Genomic DNA, 12,642 nt, shown 5'->3' on the forward strand with positions numbered 1-12,642 from the left:
GAGAGGACGGCTCTGCGAGTTCGGGTCTGACCCGCTACGGCAAGCGGGGGACCCCTAAAATCACAGGAACGGAGCCTGTGAACAAGGAGATTCGGTGGGCACCTGAAGCGCCCCCCTTTACCGCAGAAAGAGCCTTTTTAAAGGCTCCGGAACGACAACGGGGAGCGCGGTGCTGAGAATCGCTACCCAGCCCGCAGGGTGAAGCCGCGTCGCCATTAGTGGAGAGCGCCGATTCCCTTCCTGAATAATCTGGACAAAAAAGACCCGTGAGTAAGATTGAACCTCTATTCGTGTCAAAACTACTTGAAATTAGGCTGAAAACGGGAAAGGCGAAAATTAAGGAAGTCTGCCTTCCCCCGACTGCATGACAATTAAAGCAACGAAAGTTACTGAGCTGCATCCATATGGGATATTGTCTTTAACTGCTTGAATCCGACATTTGGACTTTGATTATCCCCTCTAGCTTGCAGGGCAGAGGGGAGGAATAAGTGATTTTATAAGCTGCATGACCAACTTAAAGGAAAGGGAACTCTCTGCAGCCTTCAACCTGGCACAAACTGCTATTAAAACAAAGGAACACTGAACTGACTTTAGACTCCTGTGAAAGTAACAAAGTGGAAATCTCATTGCTTATTTGTTACAAAGTTTTGGGACTCTGTGGACACAATATATCAGGGAAGGCTGGGACTCTATCTATTGGGAAAGTGTTGCAAGATACATATAGAAGCCTCCCGATAAATTTGCTTTTTAAATACTCTTTGCCTTTGTTTGCGGACATTTTGATTTGCTCCCTCTAGAGGGTAAATTAAAAGTTGCTACGCTTTGGGACAGTGGAATTTTCCTTTAGGAGAAGGCTCTCGTGGGAAACGACCTTGGGATATGAGTGGCCCAGCAGACGAGATAAGCACGAGAGCCAAGACAAGGCAATATCAACAACAGCTACAGCAACACAAGAAAAGAGGCTCGATCTCAGGCATAACCCCTACAGTGACAACAGGACAAGAAAAAGGTACAGCAGTCTCCATGGATGCAGTGTCGCAAGCCCTTCTTAAGATAAACCAGTCTTTGGAGAATCTAACAAAGCAGACGGCAGAAAATACCAAGAAATTGACAGAGAATTCACAGAAATTGACAGATTTAACAACAAGACTTGACCTGAATACAGAATCTATAAACAGGCTTACACAAGAAAATTCTGCCACACGTCAAATTGCGGAGGAAGCCAGAACTATTGCTGGAGAGACCCAGGAAAAATTAGAACCGATTGCCAGGAAGGTCTATGACCACGACGCAACTCTGGCATTGTGGGAACTACAAAGAAAAGAAAGGAATTTGAAACTACGATCAATTCCAGAGGACGAAGGAGACAATCTTACGGATTTTTTAACGAAAGAGTTTGCTGATTCCTGGGAAGATCTAGAGGAAGACGAATTTAAAATTACAACAGCATTTAGGCTGGGCAGAAGACAGAACAGAAAGGCGCCGAGAGACTGTCTGATTACCTTGAGATCGAAGGAGGAAAGAGACAAAATTCTAAGACTGCACTTTGAAAAGGCCTTACAAATTGGGAACTCACCGATACAGATCTTTAAAGACATTCCTAAACATATTTTGGACTTGAGAGCTTCTTATAAGGATTTGGTCTACCTGTTGAAGAAGAACACCATTCTCTTCAGGTGGGAATTTCCACAGGGACTGTCTTTTGATTATAGGGGGAAGAAGGTGAAAATAAAGACGATACAGGATAAAGACAGGTTCCTGCAAAGAAATCAAGAAGATTTACAGAAAGGAACTGTAGACCCAATTGCTGAGCAAAAGAGTGTAATAGACATCCTGAACCTTTCGTTTGGACAGAATCTTCCACCACCAACAGAGGAGGAACAACAATTGGGAGCTGTTGGAGGAATACCAGAAAAATAACAAGATGGCCCTGCAATTCCTTAGCTGGAATTGTAATGGGATGAACAGTCCTTTGAAGAGACGACAAGTATTCCATATTTTGTACAGAGAACAACTGGACTTGATTTGCTTACAGGAAACCCATATAACTAGAGCACACAGGAGACTGCTTATGAATAAAAAATTGGGACAAGAATTTATTTCGTCGGACAAAGTGAAAAAAAGAGGAGTTGTGATTTATGTAAAAGAGAAGTGGGCTCCAAAAATGATGTTCAAAGATGAACAAGGAAGATATTTAGCGGTGGAGATTCAGGTACAAGGAGAAAAATTTTTGATAATTGGGATCTATGCACCAAATGAAGGTAAAGCAGAATTCTTCAAAAAACTCCATGAAACTTTGACGGATTATTTGGAATACAATATGATAATCATGGGAGATATGAATGGTGTAGTTTCTACAAACATGGACAAGACACAAAGACTGACACTTACTAAAGAAGGGAGACTCCCGAAGACTTTCTTCGAAATGACTGAAAATATGGACTTAATAGACATTTGGAGAACAAGGAACCCTCTTGAAAGAGAGGGAACCTTTTTCTCCCATGCAAAGATGACCTGGACCAGAATCGACCAAATATGGGTTACTAGTGGAATGGCTCCGAAGATTAAGAAGGTAGAAATCTGCCCAAAAACCTGTTCCGACCATAACGCCGTGAAGATGGAAATGAAATTTACAACAACTGGTCAGTTTAGATGGAGAATGAATGACACCCTATTTCGAGATAGAGAGATCCACTTGAAGGCCCAAAAAACTCTAAAGGACTATTTTGAAATCAATCTAAAGGGCGAGGTGGAAAAAAGAGTGATCTGGGACGCAAGTAAAGCTGTGATGCGAGGATTTTTGATTCAACAAAATTCAATAAAGAAGAGGAAACAGAATGAGAAAAAGGAAAAAATTTTGGAAAAGATAAAAGAAGGAGAGAAAAAATTAAGATCAAAACCAAAGTCCCAGGAGATTTTGAGGGAGATTAAGTTGTATCAAACACAATATATGGAATTGATGAACCAAGAGATAGAATGGAAAATAAAGCAAATGAAACAAAAGACATTTGAGTCGGCAGACAAATGTGGTAAACTTCTGGCATGGCAACTTAAGAAAAGACAGAAATTAAATACAGTCACAAGTCTAGAAGTGGATGGAAAAAATATATTTAAACCTAACGAGATAAGAAATTGTTTTGTGAGTTACTTTAAAAAACTTTATTCCCAAGGATTACAAAATGAAGAGGACATAGATAAATTCCTTAATAAATATGGATTACAAAAAATCTCTCATCATAGCAAGGTGGATCTAAACCAGAGAATAACAGAACAAGAGATAGAGGGTGCCATTCAGGACATGCAATTGGGCAAATCTCCAGGGCCAGACGGACTGACTTCCAGATATTATAAATCTTTAAAGGAATGGCTGATACAACCGTTAAAGGAAGTTTGTAACGAGATCTTAGAGGGAAAAAAGGCACCCGAATCGTGGAAAGAAGCATATATCTCACTCATACCAAAGACAGAGACTGAAAAGACTCAACTGAAGAACTACCGCCCAATTTCGTTATTGAATGTGGATTACAAAATTTTTGCAGACATTTTAGCAAAAAGATTTAAAAGAGTACTGATGGAGAAGATTCACAGAGACCAAGCAGGCTTTCTCCCAAAAAGACACCTCTCAGACAATGTTAGGAATATAATAGACATTTTGGAAAAGTTAGAGGTGAACATAAATACTAAAGCAGTTTTGATATTTGTGGATGCGGAGAAAGCCTTTGACAATATTTCATGGAGTTTTATGAAAAAGAATCTTCATGGGATGGGGGTAGGACAAGGATTTGAGAATGGTATGGGTGCAATATATTCCGAACAAAAAGCTAAGTTGATTGTAAACAATGTAATAACTGAGGAACTTAAGATAGAAAAAGGAACACGACAGGGGTGCCCAATTTCCCCATTGCTTTTTATTTCGGTCCTGGAGGTGTTGCTGAACATGATTAGAGACGACCAGCAGGTTAAAGGTGTAAAGGTCGGAACCAAACATTATAAGTTAAGAGCGTTCGCAGATGACCTGGTTTTGACCTTGCAGGAGCCAAACACTAGTACAAAAAGAGTGTTGGAAATAATCCAACAATTTGGACAGGTAGCTGGATTTAAATTGAATAAACAAAAAACTAAAGTCTTAGGGAAAAACCTAACAGATATGGAAAAGAATAAGTTTCAAGAAGAGACAGGTCTGACGGTGGTTAAGAAGGTGAAATATCTAGGGGTTAATTTAACATCTAAAAACTTGAATTTGTATAAGGACAATTATGAAAAATGTTGGTCAGAAATTAAAAAAGATTTAGAAATATGGTCAAATTTGAGATTGTCAATGTTAGGCCGAATTGCAGTGATTAAGATGAATGTATTGCCTAGAATGTTATTTTTATTTCAAACTTTGCAGATTATTGATAAGATGGACTGTTTCAAGAGGTGGCAGAAAGATATTGCGAAATTTGTCTGGCAGGGCAAAAAGCCCAGAATAAAATATAAAATTTTAACAGATGCAAAAGAAAGAGGGGGATTTGCCCTGCCGGACTTAAAATTGTATTATGAAGCAGCAGCATTCTGCTGGCTGAAAGAGTGGATGCTCCTCGAGAATACAGATATCTTGGACTTAGAAGGTTTCAATAATGCATTTGGCTGGCATGCATATCTATGGTATGACAAAATCAAAGTGCATAGTGCCTTTAAAAATCATATTGTAAGGAAAGCGTTGTTTAATGTTTGGATGAGATACAAAGATCTGTTGGAAAACAAAACCCCTAGATGGTTGTCACCCTTAGAGGCTAAGGCCCACAAGAAAGTTAATATGGAGGTCGGATGGCCAAAGTATTGTGAGATCTTAGAACAGGATGGAGAGAAACTGAAATTAAAGAGCCATGAAAAATTAAAACCCAAAGTACAAGATTGGCTCCACTACTATCAAATAATGGAGGTTTTTAAACAAGTCAGGAAAATTGGCTTCCAGGTGGAAAAATCAAAACTTGAGACAGAATTGTTAGAACCCAATATTAAGAATTTGTCAAGAATGTATAACTTGCTGTTGAAATGGAATACACAAGACGAAACAGTTAAATCAGTTATGATTAAGTGGGCACAGGACATTGGTCATAATATTATGTCTGCTGACTGGGAAAGGTTGTGGAACACTGGTATTAAATTTACGGCATGTAGTGCTTTAAAGGAAAATGTGATGAAAATGGTCTATAGGTGGTACATGACCCCAGTTAAGCTAGCAAAAATTTATCATTTGCCTGATAACAAATGTTGGAAATGTAAGGAAACTGAGGGTACTTTTTATCATCTTTGGTGGACATGCCCGAAGATTAAGGTTTTCTGGGAGATGATATATAATGAAATGAAAAAGGTATTTAAATATACCTTCCTTAAGAAACCAGAGGCCTTTCTCTTGGGCATTGTCGGCCAACTGGTGCCAAAAAAGGATAGAACTTTTTTCATGTATGCAACAACAGCAGCAAGAATACTGATCGCAAAGTATTGGAAGACACAAGATTTACCCACCTTGGAAGAATGGCAGATGAAAGTGATTGACTATATGACATTGGCGGAAATGACGAGCAGAATTCGTGACCAGGGAAAGGAGACTGCGGAAGAAGACTGGAAGAAATTTAAGATTTATCTTAAGAACTATTATAAACTTGATGAAGCTTAGAATGTCGAGATTCTACAGAGAGAAAGGGTTGCAGTAATATAAGATTAGATTAAGAAAGGACTATGATGAATTAGGATGGGAAAAAACATTTATATGTTGCTATAAAACTTGGACATGAGGATGCAGAAAGGGGAGGTATGGGGAAGTCCGAGGAAAGAAGTTTATGAAAGGACATTTTGAAATTATATTTGTTTGTTTGTCTGTTTTTCTTTTATGTTTGTTTGTTATAAAAACTCTTGTAAAACCAATAAAAATTTTATATAAAAAAAAGGAAGAACAAAGAAACAGTGGGGTCACTCAGAGGAGAAGATGGTGAAATGCAAACGGGACACAGAAAGGGCTGAACTCCTCAATGCCTTCTTTGCCTCAGTCTTCTCCGATAAAGAAAACAATGCCCGACCTGAAGAATTTGGAGCAAATGATTCAGCAGAGGAAACACAGCCCAGAATAACTAAGGAGATAGTACAAGAATACTTGGCTAGTTTAGATGTATTCAAGTCTCCAGGGCCAGATGAACTGCATCCAAGAGTATTAAAAGAACTGGCAGATGTGATCTCAGAACCACTGGCAGTCATCTTTGAGAATTCCTGGAGAACAGGCGAAGTCCCGGCAGACTGGAGGAGGGCAACTGTTGTCCCTATTTTCAAAAAGGGGAAAAGAGAGGACCCAAATAATTACCGCCCAGTCAGTCTGACATCAATACCAGGGAAGATTCTGGAGCAGATCATTAAGCAAACAGTCTGTGAGCACCTAGAAAGGAATGCTGTGATCACCAATAGTCAGCATGGATTTCTGAAAAATAAGTCATGTCAGACTAACCTGATCTCATTTTTTGACAGAATTACAAGCCTGGTAGATGAAGGGAATGCAGTGGATGTAGCCTACCTTGATTTCAGCAAGGCATTTGACAAGGTGCCCCATGATATTCTTGTAAAGAAGCTGGTAAAATGCGGTCTTGACTATGCTACCACTCAGTGGATTTGTAACTGGCTGACTGACCGAACCCAAAGGGTGCTCATCAATGGTTCCTCTTCATCTTGGAGAAGAGTGACTAGTGGGGTGCCACAGGGTTCTGTCTTGGGCCCGGTCTTATTCAACATCTTTATCAACGACTTGGATGATGGACTCAAGGGCATCCTGATCAAATTTGCAGATGACACCAAACTGGGAGGAGTGGCTAACACCCCAGAGGACAGGATCACACTTCAAAACGACCTTGACAGATTAGAGAACTGGGCCAAAACAAACAAGGTGAATTTTAACAGGGAGAAATGTAAAGTATTGCACTTGGGCAAAAAAAATGAGAGGCACAAATACAAGATGGGTGACACCTGGCTTGAGAGCAGTACATGTGAAAAGGATCTAGGAGTCTTGGTTGACCACAAACTTGACATGAGCCAACAGTGTGACGCGGCAGCTAAAAAAGCCAATGCAATTCTGGGCTGCATCAATAGGAATATAGCATCTAGATCAAGGGAAGTAATAGTGCCACTGTATTCTGCTCTGGTCAGACCTCACCTGGAGTACTGTGTCCAGTTCTGGGCACCACAATTCAAGAAGGACGCTGACAAACTGGAACGTGTCCAGAGGAGGGCAACCAAAATGGTCAAAGGCCTGGAAACGATGCCTTATGAGGAACGGCTAAGGGAGCTGGGCATGTTTAGCCTGGAGAAGAGGAGGTTAAGGGGTGATATGATAGCCATGTTCAAATATATAAAAGGATGTCACATAGAGGAGGGAGAAAGGTTGTTTTCTGCTGCTCCAGAGAAGTGGACATGGAGCAATGGATCCAAACTACAAGAAAGAAGATTCCACCTAAACATTAGGAAGAACTTCCTGACAGTAAGAGCTGTTTGACAGTGGAATTTGCTGCCAAGGAGTGTGGTGGAGTCTCCTACTTTGGAGGTCTTTAAGCAGAGGCTTGACAACCATATGTCAGGAGTGCTCTGATGGTATTTCCTGCTTGGCAGGGGGTTGGACTCGATGGCCCTTGTGGTCTCTTCCAACTCTATGATTCTATGATTTTAGACCTGAGTCAGCCATTGCACATGCTCAGATGACAGCTTCATTGAATAGGAGTTTGGGAGGGGAGCTTGTAGGTGTGAGGAAGCAACTCAGGCACAGCAACTTAAAGACACGAAATGCAGCACATTGGGCAGGGGGGATTATCTCATTGTGGGGCGTGTGAACAGAAGCCCATTGATGGGGCGGGGGGGGTTGAGAGGAGATGACCCCATTTTCAATGGGCTTACAATTTCCATTGGAATGTGCTTTTAGGAAATATGGGCAAGGTACCCCTTGACCCTGTTAGGGGCTTGTTTTGTATGCATGAATCAAGTAGAACCTGCAACATTGGAGGATTTTGCCAAGGTTTAAGCCAGCCCAAGCAATTGTTACCCCCACACATTCCAGTGCGTTTTCCTATAACTTTTCTAAGTCAGGGGTGGGGGAACAGATTAATTGCACAAGAATGCCAGTCACTTTAGTTGCACAGCCAGAACTTGCCAGCACATGCAAGCACATCCACCTGCAAATTAGGAACAGTCTAGAAGTGCCCTCAGGAATTTCCCATCTTGCCGTTGCTTCCTACTGTGCAGAAGACGTGTGTGTGGAAAGGAAAGGTGAGGGGTCCTTCATATGTGGCTGGGTGGAGGCAGAAATTCTGTTCACTTCTCATTTTAGTATGAAGCTACATACGTTGCGCCTTCTGAAACAAAATTTACCTCTCCGCATTTGCATTTCCTTGAATTTGGCAATGTAGTTCAACCCACCAAAAATATACATATAATGGGGAAAAGTTGCAATCTAAAAAGCACACGAGTTAAAATAGCTTACAAACATTGTATCAGGGGAGAGTTGCTTGCAAAAAATATATATACAAAATACAGTCGGAATTGCACTGAAAAATGTTTGCTGTGGAAAAACGTGTGCTAAAATGCTGGTGCGTTTTCCATCGACAAGAAAAAAGTATTAATTGGCAAAAGGATGCAGACATGGAGAACTGAAATTAACACGGGGGGGGGGGGGATGAGAGCCTGAAATTGACAAGAACTGTCCATCCTTGCTAGCAGCAAAGCTGCCTTGATCTTCAGTTGCTCGCTCTCTACTTGCATGTATTGGTTTAGATGTCCATGGAGACCTCACACTGGCAGGATGGCTAAGCTAAGCACTGACATTGCCCCTAATTAAAAGCAGGTTGCTTTTAGTTGGCTGGCTTCATCCCTGAAACCCTGCAGCTTCCCTTTATTAAAGTTCCTCTAAACCGCTGCCTCCTTGGACCAGCGGTTCACACACTTTGTTGTTGTTTCCACCTCCAGTGTCACAGCCTTGATTGATTACAAAGTCTGTGTCCCGGCTGACATTTGGGTTATTAGATCACGACTGCATGCTTTTGATGCAAATTGGACAAGTCATGGGAGCAAGGAGGCTTGAGTTCAAATCATGACACAAGCTCAGCCTCCTCATGTGTTATTTCTTTTCATTTATTCAATTTTTAAAACAAGATTCAGTAGCCACTTGATCAAAAAACAAAACCACGTGCTTAAGCAGTTTGCACAAAACTGTAAAATATCTGAAAGAAAATGCTCTGGAAATCAAGTTTAAAGGCAAATAGACATCATGGACATTTATTAAAGCATAGAGAAAAGCAATGGTTTTAAAAGCAGGCCTCATCTGTGCCATACATTTTTAAAGTAGTATCATGCCACTTTAAGTAATCCTGGCTTCCCACAAAGAATCCTGGGAGCTGCATCTTGTTAAGCATGCTGAGAGTTGTTAAGAAGACCCAAACAGTGGTACCTTGGTTCTCAAACTTAATCCATTCCGGGAGTCTGTTCGACTCCTGAAACCGTTCAAAAACCAAGGCGCGGCTTCCGATTGGCTGCAGGACCTTCCTCCACTCAAGTGGAAGCCATGTTGGATGTTTGGCTTCTGAAAAATGTTCGCAAACACTTGCTTCTGGGTTTGCGGCGTTCGGGATCTAAAATGTACAAGTACCAAGGCATTTGAAAACCAAGGCACAACTGCATTCCTCTCAGAGGGCCACAATTCCCAGAGTGCTTTAACCACCAGTTTATCCTCCCAAGAAACTCAAGAATTATAGCTTTCAATAGGTCTACTTTGAGCAAAATTTAGTTGCAGGACACCCATTTGTTCTCATTTCTTTGGAGCACGGTTGCGTAGAACTCCATCCCCATCCCTAGAGGTTTAGTCAGCTCCCTCCTAGCATAATATTTAGAATATGTTAAAATGTTCTTAAATCTTCTTTAGCTTTTGTTTTGAAGTTTTCCTCTCTGCTGTTGCCTACATTTTTCTTATTCTGCACTTGGTTTAACTTACTGTGTTTGATTTGCTTTTAGTGTCTGTTTAAGGGCTAGTGAGTGGCAATATCAGTGATTTTATAAATAAAGGTTAAAAACCTGGGACATGGTAATATGAACGTAAGACATTGCCTTATACTAAGTTGGAACAGTGGCCCATCTAGCTCAGTATTGCCTGCACTGACTGGCAGCATCTCTCCAAGGTTTCAGACTTGGAGATGCTGGGGATTGAACCTGGGACATTGTGCATGCCCAACAGATGCTTCACCACTGAACTATGCCTCTTCCCCTAATAACCACTGCAGTTAGCTGAATTCTGCACACAAGACTGCTTAGGTATTTTTTTCAAGTTTTGAAGGCACATGAAGTAATTTAAACCTCAAGGTTTCTAATAAATCAATTACAATTTCTCCCTCCTTAACAGGACATGGGCTGCATACATGCTGAGGCTCTTGGGCTTGCCAATCAGAAGGTCGGTGGTTCAAATCTGCACAATGGGGTGAGCTCCCGTTGCTCTGCCCCCAGCTCCTGCCAGCCTAGCATGCCAGTGCAAGTAGATTAATAGGTACGACTGTGGTGGGAAGGTAAACAGCGTTTCTGTGCGCTCTGGCACTAGTCACGGTCCTCTGTGCGCCAGTAGCGGTTTAGTCCTGCTGGCCCCATGACCCGGAAAACTCTCTGTGTACCAACACTGGCTCCCTTGGCCTGATAGCGAGATAAGCGCCACAACCCCATAGTCACCTTTGACTAGGCTTAACTGTCCAGGGGTCCTTTACTTTTACCTGCATACATTTAAAGAAGCACCGCCACCCCAAGTATTCTGGGAACTGTAGTTACCTTTCACAGAGCTACAATTCCCAGCAAACATAACAAAATGCAGTTCCCAGAAATTTTTGATATTTTTTTTTCTTGGTGGGGGGGGGAGGGGGTACACAGCCATGAACCTGATTACCCATTTTTGTACTTCCCCTCTCGTCTTCATCTCACCAAGGTGACATGCTCTGGAATCTTGCCTTCATGTTCTCAAGCTCTGTTTCTTGCCAAAAGCTTTTTGGCACTCAGATTTCAGCTGATGCCAGCACAGGACCTGGAGAGATCAGGAGTAAACAAGTAAAATAAGTTGATGGAAGGAGAGTTCTCCTTTTCCTCCCCCAAGAATTTTTCCCTGACCCAAACCCCATTCTAAATTCAGGATGGCCCCCTGGTGTCCTACTTTTTGGAGACCCAACCTCCGTTTGGTAGGCTGTCAGGTCCAATGCCGGCTAAGAAAGGAGAAGAGCCTTGAAGTTGCCCATCCAGTTTGCATCACCTAGACAGCATGACATACAGGTCACCTGATCACAGTTCTTCCCACCATGATAAGGGAATTGCAATTTAAATTATAGTAAAGGATTTCTAAAATTGCATGTATGCATAGAAATTAGCACACAGAAACTTAATGCAAACAAGTCCCTTTTGGGGGCAATGCATAAGCAGCCCTCTTAACCCCAAATGCTGCAGAGAGGCTCTTTGGGGGTCTTATGGGGCAGCGGGAAGGAAGACACAAGAACATTTTAAAAAATGCATTTATCTTAAGTTTATTTAAGATCCAAGCCTATATACGTGTGATGCACAGCCGATCAGTTTAGCCCACAGTTGTAGTGTGTTGTTGAAGAACCAAAGAAAGAAATGTATTGCTGATTTATTCCTCATGTTAGATCAGTGTTTCCCAAACTTGGGTCTCTAGCTGTTTTTGGACTACAGCTCCCATCATCCCTAGATAGCAGGATCAGTGGCAAGGAATGATGGGAATTGTATTCCGAAAACAGCCGGAGACCCCAGTTTGGGAAATCCTGCGTTAGATAGAGATGATTTAGCTACAATGTTGTATCTATTATGCCAGAGATGGGAGAACCTTTTTGGTCTGGAAGACTAGAGCCTTATCTGCCCCCATATCCGTGGGACAACTTGACAGATGGGTGTGACAGCCCACCAGTCAATTATGACCTGGTATCATTATGACATCAGATGATGGGTGGGTTGTCCTGTCTTGCCTCTCAAAGCCCCTTGCACAGATCTTCCCAAGTGCCCGGCAACCAGATGGCTGCCATGCATTTGGAAGGAGCTGCACAAAGTGCTTTGAAAGCCCAGTGTGCTCAGTACCGCCCAAGGGCAGGCCATGGGGATCGGCTGCATGACTGAGTTTGTCGCTACCTGCTCGACACCCGGTGTCAGGTGTGGAGCAGGTGGCCGTAGCTTGGGGAAACTCTTAGGGCTCACCTGCACCTTGACCTGTATGTTGATTTTTTTTCAAGGCTCCCACTAGTAAGAACAATAAGAAAAGCTACAGTAAAGCATGCCATATAAACAATTTTAAAGTCATAAAAGCATACAAAACACAACCGCGGTTGCAGCATGAGTAAAGGCAATCAGCTGGTATGTTCCCCAAAAGGCCCTCTAAAATAACCAAGCTTTCACTGCTTACCTTTAAGCAAAGGGCATAAAACATGTCACTTGCCATAAATCTGTGTAAGCCCGTCCATGAACACAAATGGGGCCCACCAATCCCAGATGCCCTTAGGCAGGCTCCACCTTTTTACTTGCATCTGGTGGGGAGGGGGGAGGGCAGCCCACACTGCCAGCTTCCTCTTGCTTAGGCTCCATCTCACCCTCATAGGACCC

This window comes from Podarcis vaucheri, assembly GCF_965113315.1.
Source record: "Podarcis vaucheri genome assembly, chromosome: 7".
Taxonomy (NCBI): Eukaryota; Metazoa; Chordata; class Lepidosauria; order Squamata; family Lacertidae; genus Podarcis; species Podarcis vaucheri.